Here is a 25787-nt window from a genome sequence, read left to right on the forward strand (position 1 = left end):
AAGCTAGAGCCTGCCTTGCAAGGGTAACAGACGTTTCTGGGCCACCCAACCCCACCCCCAAGGAGACGGGGTAGGTGCTTCTTTCTCCGTGCTCCCTCCTCAGTGTTCCCCTGGTTCTGGATTTTGACGTTTATCGTAGTGTAAATGCTGTGTACGTCTGTTCTCAAGTTTATGGGCAATCCATCCATTTTAGAACGTAGCACAGCCTACTACACGCACTAATTCTGTAAAATTTTCTCTGATAAATGAGTGAATTAATGAAGAAAAATTCAGAATCCTGAACAATAGCTTGTGTTAACAATTCAGGGACCTAAAGCTTTGCATATAATGATCACTAAGTTTTCTGGTTCCACCTAAAAACAAGCACTTGATAAACCTATATAGTTACTGATGTGCTTTTCAGCTTGACTCATGGTTAAAAATTTAAATGTAATTCTTTAAATTGTGAGCTGACTTTTCGGAGCACATGTGATGGTCAACATATGCATTCTTCCTCTTTGTTGCATGCCTGAACTAATTTAAAATTGACAACTCGATAAAGTAGGTGCTATTACCATCCCCTGAAGATGAGGAAACTGAGTCATAAAAAGGATAAGTGACTTGTTCACAGATACATAAATGCCAAACGTCAGAGCCGAGACTCACAAGAAGACTGGCTCCAGAGAGTGTCTTAACCACTAAGCTAAATTCACTCATTTAACAGCAACTTATTGACATCTACTGATGTGCTCAATTAAAATAAATTAATTTCAAAGGTTAAAACCTCTGAAGACAATGGCCTGAAACAGTGAGACAGAGGAGCACTGGTTAGCAAGCCGAGGGAAGTTCTCTGAGGGCTGGCTTTTGAGTTGAGACTTGTTTGCCAAGAAGTGACCAGCCAGGTAAAGCTGAAACAGGAACAAGTTCCCAGAAGAAGATACTGCAAATGCAAAGGTCACAAAACACAGAGAGCTTGACACGTTGAGGAACAGGGCAGTGTGGCAGAAGGATAGTGAGCAGAGAGAGGGAAGTACATGATGAAACCAGAGAAACTGGCAGATGCATAAGAGTTGTAAGGTTCATGGTCAGTGCAATAGGGAGCCATTTGCTGTTGTTCAGTAGCTAAGTCATGTCTGACTCTGCAATCCCGTGCACTGCAGCACACCAGGCTTCCTTGTCCTTCACTGTCTCCCGGAGCTTGCTCAAACTCAGTCCATCGATTCAGTGATGCAATCCAACCATCTCATCCTCTTCCATCCCCGTCTCCTCCTGCCCTCAATCTTTCCCAGCATCAGAGTTTTTCCAAAGCGTTGACTCTTTGCATCGTGTGGCCAAGGTATTGCAGCTTCAGCATCAGTCCTTCCAACGAATATTCAGGGTTGATTTCTTTTAGGATTGACTGATTTAATCTCTTTGCAGCTCAAGGGGCTCTGGTGAGTCTTCTCCAGCACCACAGTTTGAAAACATCAATTCTATGGTATTGAGCCTTCTTTATGGTCCAACTCTCACATCCGTACATGACTAGTGGAAAAACCATATCTTTGACTATATGAATCTTTGTTGACAAAGTAATGTCTCTGCTTTATGATATGCTATCTAGGTTTGTCATATCTGTTCTTCCAAGGAGCAAGTGTCTTTTAATTTCATGACTGCAGTCACTGTCTGCAGTGATTTTGGAGCTCAAGAAAATAAAATCTGTCACTGTTCTGCTTTTTACCATCTATTTGCCATTAAGTGATGAGGCTGGATGTCATGATCTTAGTTTTTTGAATGTTGAGTTTTAAGCCAGCTTTCCCACTCTCCTCTTTCTTTCACCTTTATCAAGAGGCTCTTTAGTTCCTCTTCATGTTCTGACATTACGGTGGCATAATCTGCATATCCGGAGAAGGCAATGGCACCCCACTCCAGTACTCTTGCCTGGAAAATCCCATGGATGGAGGAGCCTGGTAGGCTGCAGTCCGTGGGGTCGCTGAGAGTTGGACACGACTGAGCGACTTTGCTTTCACTTTTCACTTTCATGCATTGGAGAAGGAAATGGCAACCCACTTCAGTGTTCTTGCCTGGAGAATCCCAGGGACAGGAGAGCCTGGTGGGCTGCCGTCTATGGGATCACACAGAGTCAGACATGACTGAAGTGACTTAGCAGCAGCAGCAATCTGCATATCTCAGATTATTGATATTTCTCCCAGAAATTTTGATTCCAGCTCAAGCTTCCTCTAGCCTTGCATTTTGCAGGATTTAATTTGCATATAAATTAAATAAGCAGGGTGACAATATACAGCCGTGATGTACTCCTTTCCAAATTTTGAACCAGTCCATTGTTCCATGTCAAGTTCTTACTGGTTCTTCTTGAACTGCATACAGTTTCTCAGATGATAGATAAGGTGATCTATTATTCCCATCTAAGAATTTTCCACCGTTTGTTTGGAAACAAACACATTCAAAGGCTTTAGTGTAATCAATGAAGCAGAAGCAGATGTTTTTCTGGAATTCTCTTGCTTTTTTGATGATCAAATGGATGTTGCCAATTTGATCTCTGGTTCCTCTGCCCTTTCTAAATCCAGCTTATACATCTGGAATTTCTCAGTTCATGTACTGTTAAAGCCTAGCTTGAAGCATTTTGAACATTACCTTCCTAGCATGTGTTCAGTTCAGTGCAGTTCAGTTCAGTCGCTCAGTCGTGTCCGACTTTTTGCGACCCCATGAATTACAGCATGCCAGGCCTCCCTGTCCATCACCAACTCCCGGAGTTCACTCAGACTCACATCCATCGAGTCAGTGATGCCATCCAGCCATCTCATCCTCTGTTGTCCCCTTCTCCTCCTGCCCCAAATCCCTCCCAGCATCAGAGTCTTTTCCAATGAGTCAGCTCTTCGCATGAGGTGGCCAAAGTACTGGAGTTTCAGCTTTAGCATCATTCCTGCCAAAGAAATCCCAGGGCTGATGTCCTTTAGAATGGACTGGTTGGATCTCCTTGCAGTCCAAGGGACTCTCAAGAGTCTTCTCCAACACCACAGTTCAAAAGCATCAATTCTTTGGTGCTCAGCTTTCTTCACAGTCCAACTCTTGCATCCATACATGACCACTGGAAAAACCAGAGCCTTGACTAGACGAACCTTTGTTGGCAAAGTAATGTCTCTGCTTTTGAATATGCTATCTAAAAGTAAGTGTCTTTTAATTTCATGGCTGCAGTCACCATCTGCAGTGATTTTGGAGCCCCCCAAAAAATAAACTCAGCCACTGTTTCCACTGTTTCCCCATCTATTTCCCATGAAATGATGGGACTGGATGCCATGATCTTCGTTTTCTGAATGCTGAGCTTTAAGCCAAGTTTTTTACTCTCCACTTTCACTTTCATTGAGGCTTTTTAGTTCCTCTTCACTTTCTGCCATAAGGGTGGTGTCATCTGCATATCTGAGGTTATTGATATTTCTCCCGGCAATCTTGATTCCAGCTTGTGCTTCTTCCAGCCCAGCGTTTCTCATGATGTACTCTGCATATAAGTTAGATAAGCAGGGTAATAATATACAGCCTTGACGTACTCCTTTTCCTATTTGGAACCAGTCTGTTGTTCCATGTCCAGTTCTAACTGTTGCTTCCTGACCTGCATACAGATTTCTCAAGAGGCAGATCAGGTGGTCTGGTATTCCCATCTCTTTCAGAATTTTCCACAGTTTATTGTGATCCACACAGTCAAAGGCTTTGGCATAGTCAGTAAAGCAGAAGTAGATGTTTTTCTGGAACTCCCTTGCTTTTTCCATGATCCAACAGATGTTGGCAATTTGATCTCTGGTTCTTCTGCCTTTTCTAAAACCAGCTTGAACATTGGGAAGTTCACGGTTCACGTATTGCTGAAACCTGGCTTGGAGAATTTTGAGCATTACTTTACTAGCATGTGAGATGAGTGCAATTGTGCAGTAGTTTGAGCATTCTTGGACATTGCCTTTCTTTGGGATTGGAATGAAAACTGACCTTTTCCAGTCTTGTGGCCACTGCTGAGTTTTCCAAATTTGCTGGCATATTGAGTGCAGCACTTTCACAGCATCATCTTTCAGGATTTGAAATAGCTCAATGGGAATTCCATCACCTCCACTAGCTTTGTTCATAGTGATGCTTTCTAAGACTGACTTGACTTCACATTCCAGGATGTCTGGCTCTAGGTCAGTGATCACACCATCGTGATTATCTAGGTCATGAAGATCTTTTTTGTACAGTTCTTCTGTGTATTCTTGCCACCTCTTCTTAATATCTTCTGCTTCTGTTAGGTCCATACCATTTCTGTCCTTTATCAAGCCCTTCTTTGCATGAAATGTTCCCTTGGTATCTCTAATTTTCTTGAAGAGATCTCTAGTCTTTCCCATTCTATAGTTTTCCTCTATTTCTTTGCATTGATCGCTGAGGAAGGCTTTCTTATCTCTGCTTGCTATTCTTTGGAACTCTGGATTCAGATGCTTATATCTTTCCTTTTCTCCTTTGCTTTTCACTTCTCTTCTTTTCACAGCTATTTGTAAGGCCTCCCCAGACAGCCATTTTGCTTTTTTGCATTTCTTTTCCATGGGGATAGTCTTGATCCCTGTCTTCTGTACAATGTCACTAACCTCATTCCATAGTTCATCAGGCACTCTATCTATCAGATCTAGGCCCTTAAATCTATTTCTCACTTCCACTGTATAATCATAAGGGATTTGATTTAGGTCATTCCTGAATGGTCTAGTGGTTTTTCCTACTTTCTTCAATTTAAGTCTGAATTTGGTAATAAGGAGTTCATGATCTGAGCCACAGTCAGCTCCTGGTCGTGTTTTTGCTGACTGTATAGAGCTTCTCCATCTTTGGGTGCAAAGAATGTAATCAATCTGATTTTGGTGTTGACCATCTGGTGATGTCTATGTGTAGATTCTTCTCTTGTGTTGTTGGAAGAGGATGTTCCATATGTTCCTAGCATGTGAAACGAGTGCAATTGTGTGGTAGTTTGAAAATTCTTTGGCATTGCCCTTCTTTGAGATTGGAATGAAAACTGACCTTTTCCAGTCCTGTGGCCACTACTGACTTTTCCAAATTTGCTGGCATATTGTGTGCGGCACTTCAGCAGCATCATCTTTTAGGATTTGAAATAGCTCAGTTGGAATTCCATCACCTCCACTAGCTTTGTTCATAGTAATTCTTCCTAAGGCCCACTTGATTTCATACTCCAGGATGTCTGCCTCTAGGTAAGTGATCCCAACATCATGGTTATTCAGGTCATTAAGACCTTTTTTGTATAGTTCCTCAGTGTATTCCTGCCACCTCTTCTTAATATCTTCTTCTATTATGTCCATACTGTTTCTATCCTTCATTGTACCCATCTTTGCTTGAAATGTTCCCTTAATATCTCTAGCTTCCTTGAAGAGATCTCTAGTCATTTCCATTACATTGTTTTCCTCTATTTCTTTGCAGTGTTTTCTTAAGAAGGCTTTCTTACCTCTCCTTGCTATTCTCTGGAACTCTGTATTCAGTTGGGTATATCTTTTCTTTTCTCCTTTGCCTTTCGCTTCTCTTCTTTTCTCAGCTATTTGTAAGGCCTCCTTAGACAACCACTTTGCCATTCTGCATTTCTTTTTCTTCGGAATGGTTTTGATCAATACCCCCTGTACAGTGTTACAAAGTACCATCCGTAGTTCTTCTGTCACTCTGTCTACCAGCTCTAATCCCTTGCATCTATTTGTCACTTCCACTGTGTAATGATCAGGGATTTGCTTTAGGTCATACCTGAATGGCCTAGTAGCTTTCACTATTTTATTCAATTTAAGTCTAGATTTTGCAATAAAGAACTGATGATCTGACCACAGTCAGCTCCAGGTCTTATTTTTGCTGACTATATATAGCTTCTCCATCTTTGGCTGCAAAAAATAAAATTGGTCTGATTTCAGGATTGACCATCTGGTGATGTCCACATGTAGAGTCATCCCTTGTGTTGTTGGAAGAGGGTGTTTACTATGACCAGTGTGTTCTTTTGGCAAAGCTTTGTTAACCTTTGCTTCATTTTTTACTACAAGGCCAAACTTGCTTGTTAGTTCGAGTATCTCTTGACTTCCTACCTTTGCATTCAAGTCCACTATGATGAAAAGAACATCTTTTCAGTGTTAATTCTTTAAGGTCTTATAGGTTTTCATAGAACCATTCAACTTCAGCATTATCAGCATTAGTGATTGGAGCATAGACTTGGATTACTGTGATATTGAATGGTTTGCCTTAGAAACAAGCTGAGATCATTCTTTTGAGTAGATATTATGGTCATCTGACGGAGAAGGCAATGGCAACCCACTCCAGTACTCTTGCCTGGAAAATCCCATGGATGGAGGAGCCTGGAAGGCTGCAGTTCATGGGTTCACTATGAGTCGGACACAACGACTGAGCGACTTCACTTTCACTTTTCACTTTCATGCATTGGAGAAGGAAATGGCAACCCACTCCAGTGTTCTTGCCTGGAGAATCCCAGGGATGGGGGAGCCTGGTAGGCTGCCATCTATGGGGTTGCACAGAGTCGGACATGACTGAAGCGACTTAGCAGCAGCAGCAGCATGGTCATGTGAATTAAATTCTCCCATTCCCTTCCATTTTAGTTCACTCGTTCCTAAAATATCAACATTCACTCTTGCTGTCTCTGTTTGACCATTTCCAATTCATCTTGATTCATAGACCTAACATTCCAGGTTCCTATGCAATGTTACTCTTAACAGCATCAGATTTTACTTTCACCAGCAGACACATCCACCACTGGGAGCTGTTTTTTGCTTTGGCTCAGCCTGTTCATTGCTTCGCGTGCTATTTCTTGCTCTTCTCCAATAGCATATTGGACATCTACAGACTTGGAGGGGAGTTCATCTTTCAGTGTCATATCTTTTTGCCTCTTCATACTATTATGTGGTTCTCAAGGCAAGAATGCTGAAGTGGTTTGCCATTCCCTTCTCCAGTGGACCACGTGTTGGCTGGGGCTCTCCACCATGATCCATCCAACTTCAGTGTTCCTACATGGCATGGCTCATAGTTTCATTATGTTGCACAAAGCTGTGACCCAAATGATCATTTGTGTTATTTTTCTTGATTGTTGTTTTCATTCTGTATGCCCTCTGAGGTTGTAATTATTCTGATTATTTTGTGTGGAGTTAACTAGTTAATTATTAACTAGTTATTCACCTAGTTAATAATGAGGCGAATTATAATGGAAGAAGAGAGACAAATAGTGAGGCTCCTGCAGTAGTTCGCGTAAGTTCAGGTAGGAGCTGATGGTAGCTCGGCTAAGACTGCAGTGGTTGAAGAGGCATAGGTGGTATCTAGATGCAGTGGAGATGATGAGAGAAAGCATTCAGAAAGTATTTTGGTGATAGTGCACCCATGCTGCTGCTGCTGCTAAGTCACTTCAGTCATGTCCGACTCTGTGTGACCCCATAGACGGCAGCCACCAGGCTCCCCCATCCCTGGGATTCTCCAGGCAAGAACACTGAAGTGGGTTGCCATTTCCTTCTCCAATGCATCAAAGTGAAAGTGAAGTCGCTCAGTCATGTCTGACTCTTCGTGACCCCAAGGACTGCAGCCCACCAGGCTCCTCCATCCATGGGATTCTCCAGGCAAGAGTACTGGAGTGGGGTGCCATTGCCTTCTCCAAGCGCACCCATAGGACATCGTAAATGGAAGCAACCATCAAGAAAGGGCTACACCTGGAAACTGGCTCTGATATTAACCCACCTTAAACAGGCACCAAGGGCCCAGAATTGGGGAGAACTCTTTCTTGATCAGTAGGCATCATCAGTCCTCTAGTTTCTGCCTTGGAGTTGTGCCGTGTGGACTCTTTTTAGTGAGAGATCATCATTCAGAATCCATTAGAGTGATGTCTAGGAGCTGTCAAGACTGTTTACCTTCCCTGCCATCAGGGGATTTGTGTATTCACAGAACACTGAAGGGCGTTCACTCATGTTGAGTGGATGGGAATTTGATAGGTAGATATGTCCAAGCAGAGGGAACAGGTGGAAAAGAATGTAAGGTCTGGAAAGTAGAGGGAGAATGCAGTGCAAGTATAGAAAGAGATAAAGGCTAGAAAGAGTGCTTTTATGAAGGCTGTTGAATCCTTGTGTGCTTTATTCTTAATAGAGAATCTGCAAAGGATTTCAGAAAGGCAGAGAGAACCATGAATTGTTAAAGCTGAAAGGAACCCGGCAATTACAGATTCCACCTGCCTAACGTTGCAAACTCTCCTATATCCCTTTTAAAGAAATCACCCCAGCATCAGTGTGCATTACTGATGGCTAAGCCTACAGATTTCAACATATCAGCCCCCAGTCTTTGCAGGAGTCTTTTGCTGAGGATAAATCAACAGATAGTTTGGAATGCTTACTGTGTGCCAACTTCTCTGGAGGAATCATATATGATGAAGACCAGTTCAGTTCAGTTCAGTTCAGTCTCTCAGTCATGTCCGACTCTTTTCGACCCCATGAATTGCAGCATGCCAGGCCTCCCTCTCCATCACCAACACCTGGGGTTCACTCAAATTCATGTCCATCAAGTGGGTGAAGCCATCCAGCCATCTCATCCTCTGTTGTCCCCTTCTCCTCCTGCCCCAAATCCCTCCCAGCATCAGAGTCTTTTCCATGGAGTCAACTCTTCATATGAGGTGGCCAAAGTACTGGAGTTTCAGCTTTAGCATCATTCCTTCCAAAGAACACCCAGGACTGATCTCCTTTAGAATGGACTGGTTGGATCTCCTTGCTGTCCAAAGGACTCTTAAGAGTCTTCTCCAACACCACAGTTCAAAAGCATCAATTCTTCGGTGCTCAGCTTTCTTCACAGTCCAACGCCCACATCCATACACGGCCACTGGAAAAACCATAGCCTTGACTAGACGAACCTTTGTTGGCAAAGTAATGTCTCTGCTTTTCAATATGCTATCTAGGTTGGTCATAACTTTCCTTCCAAGGAGTAAGTGTCTTTTAATTTCATGGCTGCAGTCACCATCTGCAGTGATTTTGGAGCCCCCAAAAATAAGGTCTGACACTGTTTCCACTGTTTCCCCATCCATTTGCCATGAAGTGATGGGACCAGATGCCATGATCTTTGTTTTCTGAATGATGAGCTTTAAGCCAACTTTTTCACTCTCCTCTTTCACTTTCATCAAGAGGCTTTTTAGTTACATGGTCTCAATTCATTCACACCTGTAATTTCAAACTTATCTAGTATAAAAATGTAATTCCTTACCATACCAAATTAGATTCTCTATTCTACCTTCTCCACAAGCTTTGATATGGGAGTGTCCCCTGACCAAATCTTCAGGCTCTTCAAATTGAACATGATATTACACAGATGAGCAGAGACACCCAGATCTTAAACTCTACAAAGTGAACATATCCAGAAAAGAAGCAACCTTAGAAATTGAGACATTTAAAAGCACTTTGCCTGAACTTTCTGAACATTGAGTGCCTTTTTTAGCAAGTGTATTGGTTAAAATACTGGTTTAGTTACTTAGCAGAGAATAGCAAAAAAAAAAAAAAAACTCTAAAGTAAGAACCTGAGCTGGTAATTAGTCAGGTTCCCATACCTGAAATTCTATACAGTTGCTTTGTCACTCACTAGTGCTGGCCTTATTTTCATGGGCAGGGATGGCTCACCACGGCCGTGTCCCCAGTCCAACTAGTGAGAAGGAGGAAGAGAGAAATGGATAGCAACCGGAAATACCACACCTCACTTCCATTCACATCTCATTGACCAGAAATTAACCCAAGACCACTCTCAGTGTGAAGGTGGCTGGGCAACTATGTGTTGGCTACTATTCTGAGGAGATGGTACTAAAAGGCACCAGAGGAGAATGGATCTTGGAGGCCAACAGGAACCTCTGCGTCATGAGAATCTGTGACCTGCCTCTGTAATGCTTAAATATTATTAATATCATGTTGACCACAAACTAGGCAACCTATCAGAGAACTATTTCACTCAAGTTTGTTCTCAAATTTTAAGATATAAATGGATCATCCTCAGAATTGTTCAAAATAAACATTTTAAGCTCCAGTTCTAGAAGGATGGGGATCTAAATTTTTAAAGGCCACCACATGTGATGCTTACACAGTTTTCACAATATGAGACGGGTGACCGCTACTATGAGCTGCCTCATACACAATTTTGGAATGGTTTACAAATCTTGCATAATTAAATCTTACCACTTGTATCACCTAAACTTGAACTTGGGTTTAAACCAACTTTATAATCAGGTGTGGATGACCTAAATTGAAAGAACTTTGATTTCCTCATCACCGTTGAGATATATTAATCAAACTTTCTTACCCAAGATTGAGAATTCCTTGAATATAGCAAGATAATTCCATCTTAAAAGCATGAGTAATTTACAGTCATGATGTTACAATAAACACAGTGATAATAAACTATCATTTTATATGATTTTACACACTGACATGGGTCTTATTCCATTTGATCTTCTCAACAAACAAAATTTTACAGAGAAAGTATTTGAGAGGCAGAATTACCTTAGTCTTAGGCCCCAAACCCAGATCCTCTTCCTCTCAGTCCCGGTGTTCTTTCCTTTATGCTGCAGTGCATCTCTTTGCTTTCCATCCTAAATTGAGATCAAAATAGAAACAGTTAAAAATAGAACAGGAGCAGTGAGCAGAATAAAAAGTAGACAAATGCATTATAGAAAGCATAAGGTAACAATATAGACGGACCTCACAAACATTATGTTAAATGAAAGAAGCCAGGCACGAAAGACCTCATATTGTATGATTCCATTTATATGAAATGTCTAGAAAAGGCAAACCTATAGAGACAGAAATAGATTAGTAGTTGCCTAGGGCAGAGACTAGGAATAGAGATTAACTATAAACAGGCATGAGGGATCTTACTGGTGAGAATACATTCTAAACTGGATTATGGTGCTGGTTACACAATTCAGTAAATTTACTAATAATCACTGAATTATAAACTTAAAATGCATGAATTTTGTGGCATGTGAATTATAACTAAAGTCTGTTTTTAAAGAACATGCAGTGTTAACATTAGTTATTGGTTTCATTTTTGACTCTGCAACTTAAAACTTGGATTAAGTTTAGAAAGTAATACAATATCCCTAAGACCTTGGATTCTCATCTCTTAAGTGGGGATAAAAATAATGTTTGTTTCATATGGCATCTAACTTCTTAGCATATTGGAAGAGCCAAATAATGCTGAACTTCATCAGAATTCAGGTTCAAAGCTTAAAATCACACACAAACAAGTTATAATTATTTGCAATTAATGCTTCTGACTAGGAATAAAATTGTCAATAAAAGATCATTAAATGACACTTAAAATCACTAAAGACCATATGTGAGGGTTCATGATGTGATTCAGTATGACTTCAAGTTTAGTGCTCTACCCTTTATCTCATATCTACATACAAATATATGAGTTTGTACATTCCATACATATACATATTTATCTCCCAGGTTATATTCCATATTTGTTCCACATACAAACACACACACATGCACACACAGACATTCCCTTCAAATTCAACATGAATTCGATCCCAGAGACTTTGATCATTTGAGTGTGACATTGAAGCAGCCGATGAAATATATGCTGTCTCATGAGACCTTCTGGTTCTTAAATTCTGCAAAACAAGAATAAGTTTGGAGGGTGTCTGTCCAGTTGTACTGGCATTAGATTTGTGAGTACCACCTAACATTCCCCTTTACTTCGGGCCTGAAATACACTAACTGGTCTCCTGTGAAAATATACATTTGAAGAATTAACTTCTGTTTTGCCTTAAGATTAAGGTTTAATCATGAAGTAATGGCACATGCTAGACTGCGTGTCTGAGTGACACCCTTTGGAGCTCACTTCAGAGCATTATAGCAACAACAATAACCAAGATGACAGCTCTGATTACTAAACACTATTTCCATTAGGCCAACGCAAATATGCCAGGCCTCCCCTTTCCCTAGAATTGCTTTCTGACAAAAGACAATTTAAATCATTTTAAGGTGTTCATTTTATCATCTTCTTCCTTCCTCATGTGGTTCTTCAGCATTTAGCTTTAACACATTAAGTTCCTCTGATAAAGCCTTTTAATGTCAACTTGTCAAAAACTAATTACATTCTCTTTTAGGTAGAAAACATGCGATGGCTGATTTTTCAGAAAATTATTATTTAAGTCAACATCACTTTTCTACCCAGCATTCTGGAAAGTCTGCTGCGTACATGCTCAGCCTTGTTCAGTTCCGGGATGTAACTGCAGAGCAGATGATGCAGGACTCTAATGTGGAAACACTGCACTTCCCTCCTATGTTGCAGGCGTTTGCTGCAGTGTTCAGTGCATCTTTAGTAGATTGGCACACCGGTTTCTTGGTATAATTTCATGTTAAATAACAATCTTACGACCATATCAGGAAATAAGATATGTGTAAAATGTCACCTTTGGAAAAAAAAAAAACAATTATAGTTATGACATGCAATTTGCATCAACCTCTTCTGAGATAATCAAAGAAAGATAACAGAATACACTAGCAATAAATGGGCTAGCAAGGAGGGAAAAAAGCAGAGTCTTTGTATTTCCATGGTTCCATATTTCCTTGGCACATCACAGCCAGTCTTTTTCTGAGTCCACTGAACAAGCATTTGTCATAAGCTTTATTGTACCATGAAGTTATGATTAATATTATAGCTCAAGTACAGCGGGTGGAAAGACCACATTCATTTTCAAAGTCACGTCGCATTGATTAGAATTCACTGCAGGTTATTCAAATAACGATCCTCTCTTTCCCCAGGAGAATCTCTGTCTGATTTTTCTTTAGCCTCATTAAAGATCCCAGGTGCAGACAAAGCTTTACGTATTTCTCATTTGCATCATCCTTGGGAAGGAGGTAATTCACATGCCTTCAGTATATAGCGCTTGTTCTTGTACTTTGCTCTTTCCTATCATCTATTTAAATAAATCAAGAAATTTAGCCTTTATAAACCCTCAGACAATAGAAAATGCCAAATTTTATTATCTTTAGTAATGAATCCATGGATCCCAAGCCCTCCATGATAATTCAGATAAAGTGAGGCATTTTTATTCTGTTCTTGGCTGTACTTGGTTTTAAAAGACAAAGGTTATTTTTTTTCCTTTCCTAAGGAAAAAGATTTATTTTAGGAGTAAAGAGCAACACAGAGCATTTTCCACCTCACCAGAACTGAAAATTAAAGGTTCGTCATACAATAAATGCAGTACTCATAATCGTCAACAAAACTTGAAATGTTATTTGGCTAATTAGATATATTTCCATGCCAGGACTGATCAATTATTGCCTGTGTTGAGATAATTTATTAGCTACTCTTCCCAATTTAGCGTTTTCATAGAATCACATATGGATTTCATTGGCATAAGGTGTGGGCCTCAAAATTATGACAAAGATTCTGCCTTGGACTATTTTTACCTTTAGTTTTTGTGTGATGAGTTTAGCCTGAAGCAGACTGACAGCATTGTTGACATTTCATGGAGTTTGCATTTCTCCAGAGAGGAGAAATTTCACCTAATTAAATAATGTTCGAGTGTCTTAGAAACTACAAAGGCAACACGATACCACACAACAGTCACAACTTATTTGTTAGGACCACTGGTATATTTCTGAGATCTTTAGAAAAATTGAACTCTGTATAACAAATCTTTAAACTGACTCAGAGGCTTAAGCTGATGTGGCTGACATAATTGGAAAGGTAGGAGAAGAACAACTGGGAAAGAATTTTCATAAAAACTATCATTTTTTTCAGAGTGGAGGTGAGGAGTGAATATGACTGTTTTCATGGCGGGACAGCAGCTTAATAGTTCTGAAAGGAGTGTATGGGTGTGCGCGTGTATTTCACAGTGAAATGTGTGTTATTTGCAGAATGGAATTCCAACTTTTAAGGCAATAAATCAACATTAACCATATATTTAGGTATTAATGAAAATTCATCTCTGGCCTCTTCATCCATTTCTCAGGGACAATATGATTCCCCGTGATCTGTGAACCTGCTCTTGGTAAGCTTTTGCATGCATAGCTAATACAGAAGGAAAGTAAACATTTTATTGGCATTCATTTTCATTTGTTTCTGCTAGAAGGATATGTAATGAGGCCCAGAATCTCACTGACTCTGATTAAAATGAAATGGAGTATGCACTTGAAAAAAAAAAAAAGTAACTCTTTCAGTTCAATAAGGTACTATTTAACATAGAGTGAAATTGTAATGAAAAATAACTGTAAGTTTTACTCAGTTAAATCTTTTCAGTTGAACTTGACAGAGCAATACTGTAGGTTCAATATAAATATGAGTCAATGACAGAACCCAAAGGTAAGACAGAGATGTTACCATGGCCACTTTGAGAAATATGCACAGTCATTCTGACTGGTGGTGCTAGTGGTAAAGAACCCACCTGCCAAAGCAGGAATGTGAGAGACACTGGATCAGTCTCTGGGTTGGGAAGATCCCCTGGAGGAGGGCACAGCAACACACTCCAGTATTCTTGCCTGGAGAATCCCATGGGCTGAGGAGCCTGGTAGACTATACTCCATAGGGTCACAAAGAGTCTGACATGACTGAAGCAACTTCGCATGTACATAAGATTATAATATAGCTATAGACATTCTGGAGCCATGTTACAAATGACGATAAAGCAATGTGTGGACCTACTCTCCAGTAAGTAAAGTCTTTAAAAGAGCAAGCATTTCATAATTAAGTAAACACCTACTGTGTGTGTGCATGTGCGATATGTATACATGTGCCCACATGTTCACATCTGGGATTTGTGTTTGTGTGTGCATGTGTGTATCCAATCTGAATATCTCAGAGAGGAAGGCATGGAGAACCCACTGAGATTTATTTCTCCTTTAAGCCTCAGGGAACCTTTGAAATTTCATTGACATTAATTAAGCCCACCCCAGGATCATGGGCTTGGTGGGCTTGGTGGACCTTTGTTTTAAAAAGCAAGCTTTCTTGCCAGAGGAGTTTTTTTTTTCCCAAGCTCTCATTTTATTGTGGTTTGCAGCAGGGGATCTTGTTTCAAGGGATATGATCAAAGTAAAGGATATTTCTTCTGGGACATATTTTACATAGATTAAATCTCATTATGCAACTTACTCCTTAGTCTATATTCTTTTTTATAAGCTCCTATTGTAAGAACGAATTTAACATAGAAAAGTGTGCATTTATTACATCAGATATATTAAACTCCGATGCATGTAAGGTGCAGTAGAGTCAAACACTTTTTGTTTTTCTTATCAACAGTGAATTTCAGCTTACAGAATTCTAGTGTAATCTTAAATGAGGTTGCAGTATGTATATGACTGTGAACTTAAGTTTTCTACAGCTTTTGCATAACTTCATTTTAAAATATTAAACAATTCTTTTAAGGGACATATTGCTATCTTTTGGTCTTTCTTCCTTGTTTTTAAACTATTTCCTCCATTCCTTTTCATTTTAAATGTAAGCAAGTTACTTTGGTTATATTAAAGAAGTATACCATATTAGTGATCATAAGAAGTTATGTCTTCTCATTGAACACTAGAATGTGGAAATATGAAACAGTGCCCAAAATATCTTACACTAGAGAATAAACACTAAAAATAGGCATTGGTTAAATCCTTAGAGCTAATTTAAGCTTGCACCAAAATTTACAGTTCGAAAGAATGATATCCAATAGCAAACTCTTTCATGATAAATATTATTGCCCTAAGTTTAATATCTTAAGAAACTAAAAAGGACAATGAGAATACCAAATCTACTTTTCTACAGCCTCAAAATTGGGAAAAACATCACAAAATACAATGTAAGATTCAGTAGCCCCTGCCCAGAATGCTGATATTTAGACAAAATAGAAATTTAGTTTTTCAATTACCTCCTGTCAAAACTACAATATGTTTAGGTTAGACAGCACACACACATTTCAGAATATGTTAAAAATGCATGCTGGGTATACATGTGAAAAGAATGATGTATTTTTAGTAGTTTTGTTGTTGTTTGATTGCCAAAGTAAATTATATATTTTCAAATCCAATCTCATGTCTACATTTCTGTGATTTCATCAGCCTCGCAATTAAAACATCAAGAGTAAGCTGAGAAATTGATTTTTCAGTTGGACAAAAGGATATGATGCCCAGTCAAGTTTCAGGTTAAACTGTCCTGCTTGTTCTAGTAATTTTCTTCACCATTTGGTCTCTGTAGGCACGGTTTCCTTCAGTGAATGAAAGTCCTTTCCTGTTTTAGTTCTCAGGCTCTCTACTGTGCATTTAGTGAAGAACAATTTATAGGCTATTTTCAGCTGTTTTGCAGTATCTGAGGAGGTCCTCGCACATCCTGTATGTGCGCTGAGTGCTTAACTCTGAGCCTGTGAGAGAACCGTCTAAAGAACCAAGATGGCGGACAGTTAAACAGTTAATCGGAATACAGACCTCTTTTTTCCCTGATCAATGAAAGTCAAATTCATTTTATAAGTGGTTAACTCATCTTTAGAACTAGAAACATAATTAAACCAGAAGGAGTCTGTTACGATTAGAGACGAGAAGCTGGGGCCAGTTAAGCCATCACAAAGAAACTGAAGTTCATATCAGGTTTTTGCACAAAATGAAGTTTTCCTTTTCTGATCATATTATGTAAAATGTATTTCCTGTTACTTTTGAAAAATGAAACTATTTGTAGAACTGTTCAAAAAGTATTTTCATGCAATATGTCTTCACAAACACATATTCTGTGTTTTGTGGATTTTGGACTCAGTATTCCACTGAGTCTGTTTTCAGAATCTTTCTCATCCCTCTCAGTGGTTTAATGTCTTTATGGTGGCTTTAATAGTCTTTGGATCCTTATTTAGTTTACTTGTGAATAAATATTGCTCTAAACAACTTCCCCATAGCTTGACAATGTATGCACTACCTACCTTACATAGTAAATTTTTAAAAAATCTATAGCATTTATTGGGTTCTAATTCTTTATGGCTATAATAATTTCAGTTGAATTTCCACTATCTAATTAGATTTTATAGCTTTTATAGGATAGCATAGATTTTTTTTTCCTCTTGATGTAAGTTAATCTTAGCTAACTTTAAATAAAATGAATATAATTATCAAATTTGTGAAAATGTTTAGAAAAACGTGCCTTTGTCTATTTCATTGTGAAATACCCTTTTTCAAAGCCACTTATTTAGCTATTCTCCCCTAGATAGCTATGTTGAATAAAGATGCAAGTAAAGATAATCTAAGCAAAACCAAAATTACCATCACGTGAATTTTGGCCAAATATGAAGAGTGCCCTATTTGCTGTTAACCTGTTGAAGGTACAATTGGTGACGTCAGCCTGAACTGCAGCGTAGAATACCATTCTCTATACTGACAACAATGCTCCCTTCTGTAGCTCTGAGAGCTTAGTATCTCTATATGTTATTTGCAAAATGAATGAACGAAACATGCTCTGATCAAGTGTTCCCTTTATACTGCAGTAGACAATGAGATCTTCCATCAGTGCTTTCTAGGACCCAGAGACAACACAGCTCCCCAGAGACAACATCAGCCTGGCAGCTCCTTAGCATTCCAGGCATTCCTCTGCAAAACACTAGTGAGAAAGTAGTTACACATGGGAATCTCGAATTTTTCTATAAAAATGTATTTGTAAACCCCACATCTAGCAGCATCTGTTTAATAATCGGGAGGGAGAAGGAGTGCATATATGTGTGTCTGTGTGTGTAGTCTGCTATCTAAGGTAATTTGTAAAATACAATACTGCAAGAAATGTGTCTCTTTCAATGCATCCAGACTTAAGAGTACAACAGTTTGCTCTGTTTATGTGAGGGGTTCTATTTGAATTTAAAGATAATCTTGTCTAGGCCATTAGGAGAAAAACAAATACAGGAGAGAGTCTAGTCCAGCAGCATGAGAACTAGGCTTAACCTGACATCCAGCTGGGCAACGTCGAGCAATCTCTGATGGAAAAATAAACTAAGGTCACCATACCAGATGCCCCATAAGGTTCATTTCAGCTGTAAAACTGCGCTTTCTTCATACCTGCAAACATACTTAAGGAACTTTTAGTCAAATATCTTCCTGATTTTAATAAGCTGAACCATTTTCTTATTTTACCATTTAGGTTGTAGAGACTCTCATTTGCTAGATCTTACTTCAGATGAGGCCTCTTGAAACTTGACTCCAATCTCCAGACCCGGGACCATAGAAGGCATCATAAGGGGACTAGTCTTTGAGAGCATCCTTTGGACTTTCACTCTTTGAAGTGTTCTCCATATTTAGCTCGTTCACCTTCGTAACTACCCTGTGATTTATATGTTGTGAATAGTCCCATTTTGAAGATGAGCAAACTGAGGTACTGAGAGCCCAAGGTTTCCTCTCCTGCAAACATGTCAAACTGGAAACTGGCATGAACTCAAACCAGCTTTAAAAAGTGTGTTCACCTTTAGAATCTACCCTCGCTGATGGTAGTTACTTGGTAGTCTGGACACCGTAAGATTCTATTAAAATAAATATATGTATCCTTATGGTTGATTCATATTACCATGTGGCAGAAACCAATACAACATTGTAAAACAATTATCCTCCCATTAAAAATAAATTAGAAAAAAAAGAATTTTTTTAACCTCATTGTCCCATTGCCCAAGAAAGAGAGTTATGTACATATCCCAGAGGCCGGGACTGGACCCTCTTCACCAGTCAGCAACACACCCACAGGCACAGGGATGGCCTGAGGGGCACAAGCCAGGAGCCAGCTTCAGGCCGTGCAACTTTGACTTGTGGGTGCTATCTAGGGCCTCTGGCAGGGCTTCCCAGGTGGCACTAGTGGTTAAGAATTCATCTGCCAATGCAGGAGACAGAACAGACAGGGGTTTGATCCCTGGGTTGGGAAGATCCTCTGGAGGAAGGCATGGCAACCTATTCCAGGATTTTTGCCTGGAGAATCCCACATACAGAGGAGCCTGGCAGGCTACAGTCAGACACAACTGAAGCAACTTAGCACAGCACGACAGGGCCTCTGACAAGAAGCGACTGATTCCTGGGTACTGATTGTGATGAGCCCAACATCTAAGAGCCAGAGCTATTCTGTTCAAGTATTGGACAGCTTTTATTTAGCAGCTCAATAACTATCTAAGTGTTGCATGATCATTTGTTTAGTTTATTGGTTTCAATTTTGCATTAATAAAGGTGAATAAGTATTCAGTAAAAAAAAAAAAAAATGCCACGCTCAAATTCCAAAACTCCCATTTCAGTGAGGTGTACGTTTTCTTCTGACGATGTGAACCTACTCGGTGCAGACACGTGGCTGGCATAGTGGACAGAACACCATACGGACCCTGTTCTCCAGGAGCTCACAGAACCACAGTAATAAGGATGGTGCTTTACTATCAGGGGCCAAGATGTTATGAACATTGCTGTATTACTTATTGCTCTGTTCTCTTCTGAAAAGGTGTATTTCATTTTAATGACAGAAAATCCTTTGGAGCAAATGTCACAATGTGAAAGTCATATTGGCTTTTAAATATGCACGACTCTGCTGAGTGAATGAACCAATGAACTGGAACAGGACCCAGGGATCAGTGATGGTTTGCAGCCCTCTCAGAAGTCACTCCATCTCCACATTCAGATGCAGCTAGGCAGGCATTTTCTTTTCTCATTTAACTGTTGCTGCTTTGGAGGATACAAGATACTTAGAGGAAAGTGAGGCTCAGAGAAGTTGAGTTGCCCAGGGTCCCCCAGCTGGTAACTCAGAGAGCTAGGATTCTAATCCAGGGTTTTTGACAGGCAATTTTGTATTTTTTTTTTTTCTATATCACAGTTGTTTTTGATTATTCCATCTTCCTTTCCATAAACGTTACAAGTGCTTCTTTCCACCTGGTTTCCGGGTAGGAAAACCAAAAGAAACTTTTCAGTCTTATTTTTTAACTGTTAAAAATGTCACCCGTGTTATTTGTAGAAATATTTCAAAATACAAGTTAAAATGAAAGAAACCACTCATGACATAGCTAAAAAGTGAACTGTTAACATTTTGTTGTATATCTTTCCAGTCCACCCTTTATTTTATACAACTACATGTAGATGTACTGATGTTCAGTGTTTTTTTGTTTTGTTTTATTTAAAGGCATTTTAAATTATTCTACTGTGAACATGTTACTTTTTTACAAGAAAAAGTATTCTAAACAATAATTCTAAACCTTTGAAATATCTTCAAAATTAATGAAGAAACTATATCTCACATAACCATTTGAACACCAAGCACATTATATACAGTTTGGTCACTTGTGAGTGTCTGTGTGCATGTGTGTGTGTGATGTGTGATGTGTGATGTGTTTTAGTCAATCAACAATATATTCTAAATGTCTTTCCATTTACAATATGTCTTTCCGTTTATAAAATGTCTTTCCATCATTAAATGGTATTATATATTATTTTAAATTATTGAAGGACATTCAGCTGTACTAATGCACCATAATATATTCACTAATTCCTCACTTCAAACATTTAGGATGCTTCCAACATTTTTACTGTCTTTAAGGCTTATAGGGTCTAGATGGACAGTGTATATAACTCTTTGCATGCATTCATAATTATTTTCTGAGGTGAAACTCCCAAAAGTAAAATTTCAGAGTGAAAACACGTAAAACTCTCAAAATTGAAAAATGCATAGGCTCTAAAGGTGGTTACCTTTAGAAAAATTGCATCATTGTACATCTCACAAGTGGTATATGTATATACATGATTCATTTTCCTTCACACATATTAAATATTATTCTTTATTTTAATCTTTGCCAATTATAGGCAAAAGAGCTAACTGTTTTAAATTAGCATTAATTGATTGATAAGGAAGTTACAATCTGTATTGCATTTATTGATAATTTGTATTCATCTTTTGTTAATTTCCTTATGTGTATAGAATTCTCCTTTCTTAAAACTTTTTCAAAATAATTTTTATTTTAAAATGTTCCATGTTGTACATTTTATATCAGCTCAATAGTCAAACTCAAATTAGTCAGCAGCTCAGCTCTATATGAAACGTAACGACTGAAGATGCGATTTGTAAGGAGGGTGTAGACAATGGAAGACGACTCCTTTTAAAATGGACATACCTTTGTAGATACTTGATTCTTTGGGGCTAATGCAGAGTATAGACAAATTCAAACATGCTATGAGATGAAGTCTTAGTTGCCATCCTCATGGAGACAGTTTGAGCAAAATAAATTACAATGAATTGGAGTTTATTATATATAGATTATTACCTAGATAGTCCTAGGTAGAAGAAACAGATTATTACACTTACCTATGTTTTTCATGAAAAGTTAAATTTACAGTACACACCAACCACTTCCCAGGTTAGGAGTCTAATGTGAATGATTATAACATATCTAAGACTTCTTTGGACACCAAATACTATGACACTGAAGTTTGTGACATTATGGAGTAAAGAAAACTGTTAAAGCAAATCTCAGCATACAACTTTAGTCTTCAACAGAACCGAGTCTGGGTAGTTCATGAAAAGATCTGTGTAGATTCAATGGTAATAGGTGAGACAAGGTTTTTTTTTAATAAAATGTGCACTTCATAAATACAAGAAATTACACTTATATTGCATAAATTGGATAATGAGGTTAGAACTATTTGCTATTTTTTAGCTTTCATAGTTTAACAAACAGGAGTGTCATTTACTCCTTGAAATTAAAACATACATACAGTAACTCCCCACACTGCCTTTGATGGAGAATTTGGCCTTCTAGTTCATTTAACATGAAATAACAGATTTGTGTTGATGGTGCTTTTGTTCTTGATAGTGAGAGAACTTGTTACTGAAAAATTAGCTACTCACCCTCAAGCAATCACTAACATTCCAGTTCCTGAATAGAAAAGGGGAGAAGTGAGCAGATGGAAGCAAACAAAAATTGTATTAATAATACATAACAAAGTACTGCTACAAATGATATTTCAGCACAAGAAAACAATAGGAAAACTGCAGTTTTCATTGGATCTTAATGTATTTATCAGTCTCTAATGCTTCCATCTTCAAGCAGTTCTCTTTTATTGACACGGCAACACAAATTGCAGAAGTAAATTGAATCACAGACTCAGAATGTAAAAATCGATGAGAAATAATTTTGTAGCACTAAAGTGAATAGTGTAATGCTAGGTATTCATTTAATTAACCATGAGCTTTTCCACATAATGCACAATCATTGCCAGCTTTTCAGCTCATAGTTGTTCCAGGAATAATGGGTTTGGGATTCATCTTTAGAAAAACTGCATTAATATTTGAAAGCATTTAAATCCATTAGTGGGTCATCTGAACACTGCAGGTCACTTTTACATTGCTAATTGAAACAATAGTAATGGGTTATAATCTACTGTCTAATAATGCCTGGAGTGTTTTACCGCTTTTATATCTGCAGATTCCAGGAAATATGTAAATTTGTTGCTGAACTGTTATAAAAATATGGAAATTTAAGCTGCAGACATCAAAGTATTTTTTCCTAAAAAAAAAAAAAAACACACAGCATTAATAAACTGAAGAGTTACACTACATTCTGGTGTCAGGATAAATTCCTTACTCTAGACCTTCCCTTCATCTCTCTTCTCCGCTCTGGGCGCAGCATCTGGCACTTACATTTTCCACGTTGTCATTAGGAGAAAGTGAATATCATTAAACCAGTGAGTAAACAATCATGTCATTGTTTCCATATGCAAGCTATACATTGACTCAGCCTGCTGGATTCTGGCTGCTTTTTTATTTGCCCTATGTGAATTTATGCAAACATTTTATTTTTCATGGGGATTTTCAAAATATATTAACATTTTCTTGGATGGGGGCAGGACATGTGGCAGCAACTCTAGCATATGAAATGAGAATATGATTTCAGTGTGAAAATATACATGCGTGTAAACTTATACACACATATAAAAGGGAATACGTGAGAGAGAAAAAGTTGTTTTTTGAATCTTCCTTGTAAATTGAATGCCATAAAAATTGAAACTTACCCAGAATTTTCTCTTTTGATTAAACATACATCTCATGCACTTACCTGTATCTCTCTATGCTTAATTGCAGACTGACTGTGCAGAAAATCCAGAAAGATGCATTTCATTATAATAAAGAAAATGCTTTGGCATAGGTAGAAATTTTGTATGTGTGCAGACAACTTATGTAAATGAAATATGTTTTTTAGAATTTTTATACCAAGACTTAAAGGAAAACAAGAACCTAAATCCATTCACTCTCTATCATTGTCAACATGATCACATTAGTAATATCAGAGAAAGGAGAAGATATAAGAAGCATCATGGATGGCACTGAATTTGATGCTATATCAAGAAAAGCAATGTTTTAGTTTCTGGCTTTCATTATCTTAGTAAATATATTTACATCCGAAGAAGATGCTATGATTTAGTATCGAAATTCTAATTTCATCTACAGAGCCTTGGTGAGAGAGCTTCCAAACAAGCTAATATGAATTGCATTACACAGAACCCAAGTATTAATTGTAGTGTATGAAGAACTTAAAAAAAAAAAAAAAGCAGAACAAAACATTTTAATGACTTTAGTGAGGGTTGTGGATAAGAAAGGGGCCAAACATCCCTTGCTTCCTGAAATAGAAAGACAAAGTTGTTTGAGATGTGCATAAGGAAATTTCAGAAAGGAATCTTGACCTTGTAGAGTCCTCTCTTAAATATTACCACCATGTTTCCTGTCTTTCTACATGTACTATTAAGCTCCCTTTGAAGTCAGTATCACTCTATTTGAGTCAGTAGTACAGGACATGGAGAAAGATGAAAAAATGACCCCAGAAACCAAATTGTTTATCAAAGAAGGACAAACACTGTTAGCCTATAGAGCAATAAATAGCATTTTCCAAGATATTTTTCACTTAGGGAATTGACAAAAAGATCATGACTTGATGTGCCAAATGAGAACCCTGTTATGATTAAATGGGATGACAAATTGGGCTTTGTGTACCCAGTCACAATGCTCATGAGTTTTATTGTGCCTACAATATGGACAGGTACTTAAGGGTTAAGAGAAAATCCCACAATAATGTCATATTTAGTCAACCAGGAAATCCTATGTGAAGATCAGAAATCCCTCTCCATCCCCTGGGAGTTTCTACTGTTTTGCTTTTCTTATTTAGCTGTGTTCTGATGATATTAAGTATGTAGAAACCCAAGAAACCAAAGTCTTGCCTTTCTCCTTTAGACAAGTCTTCGTACATTTTCAACTACAGTTATAAGTGCTTACATAACTGAACTTAATACAAGTGAATCCCATTGCTTCTCACTTGCCATATCCTATCTTACTGTAATAACAATTCTGTTTTAATTTGGGGATGGTGGGGGCTTTGGAATTTTATTTGCTTCCAGATTTAGGCACATACCAGTCATGAGTGATGATTCACTCCAACTTGTCATCGAGAACATGCCACTTTTCCTTTAATTTAGTCACCTTTCCTTTTTAACTAAACCATTGGTGCCCACTTGAAGATGTAAAGGAAGCTCTTTAATGTAAGGGCTCTTCCAGTTCTAGGTTGCTGATCATTTCCCTTTAGTGCATTGAAGGAACATTCATTTGGGAAACCTGATTCCCATAACTTAAGACATCTATTAATGTGTCATTCATGGGCTCACTGGCTGCTAGCAAAGGAAATGCCTGACCTTACTGCCATTGGTCAGGGAAGGAAATCTCTCCATCCTAGTTGTTCTCTTTGCTTTGTCATTCAATGTCTTAGTTGAACAGACTTTTTCTGAGCTAATCAGTTAGGCAATATGTTTTCCTGTCCAAAAATGTTCTGATGCTGGTTCTGTTTGCTATGACAAGGCCAGCACTTTGGCTGAAATGTGAAGTCCCTTCTTTGGCCATTACATTTGAGTTTACTGCTTCATTTATTTATTTTTTATTTGTTCACTTAATTTGCTGTTTCATTTCCTCATTCAGTTTTTCAGTAAAGAGTATTTATTATTTCCTACTTAAAAAAAAGACTTAGGAACTTACTGCATTCAGGTGCTTATTTATTCTTTATTAAAGTCATCCAAGTTTTAGTATGAGAATGACTATAGAGCTGAAGACATAAGTATACATATATTCATAGCCCATAAAAATCTCAATTTCGTGAATAAGAGAGTAAGCTGCGTGCATCAGTAAGTTAATCTTATTTTCTGTTATTTTTGAGTTTCTAAACTGAACTGTGGTGTTGGAGAAGACTCTTGAGAGTCCCTTGGACTGCAAGGAGATCCAACCAGTCCATTCTGAAGGAGATCAGCCTTGGGATTTCTTTGGAAGGAATGATGCTAAAGCTGAAACTCCAGTACTTTGGCCACCTCATGCGAAGAGATGACTCATTGGAAAAGACTCTGATGCTGGTAGGGATTGGGGGCAGGAAGAGAAGGGGACAACAGAGGATGAGATGGCTAGATGGTATCACTGACTTGATGGACGTAAGTCTCAGTGAACTCCGGGAGTTGGTGATGGACAGGGAGGCCTGGCGTGCTGCGATTCATGGGGTCACAAAGAGTCGGACACGACTGAGCAACTGATCTGATCTGATCTGAAACTGTTATAAAGATTATAACGGATCATTCATTTTTACACAGAAGCTCAGAGAGTTCTTTGGAGTTTCTAGTAGGAACAATGGGGCCTACTTGACTGAGGGACAGTTCCTTCACCCACCAGACAAGGCTCTGTCTTCATCAGCAGTTTGTGGCTTTGGGAGATATGGTCCTTTCCAAGCACTGTTCCCCTTGTGGTGGTTTTAGTTGCTAAGTTGTGTCTGACCCTTGCAACCCCAAGCCCGCTAGGCCCCTCTG

The sequence above is a fragment of the Bos indicus genome, chromosome 14 (genome assembly GCF_029378745.1).
Source record: "Bos indicus isolate NIAB-ARS_2022 breed Sahiwal x Tharparkar chromosome 14, NIAB-ARS_B.indTharparkar_mat_pri_1.0, whole genome shotgun sequence".
NCBI lineage: Eukaryota > Metazoa > Chordata > Mammalia > Artiodactyla > Bovidae > Bos > Bos indicus.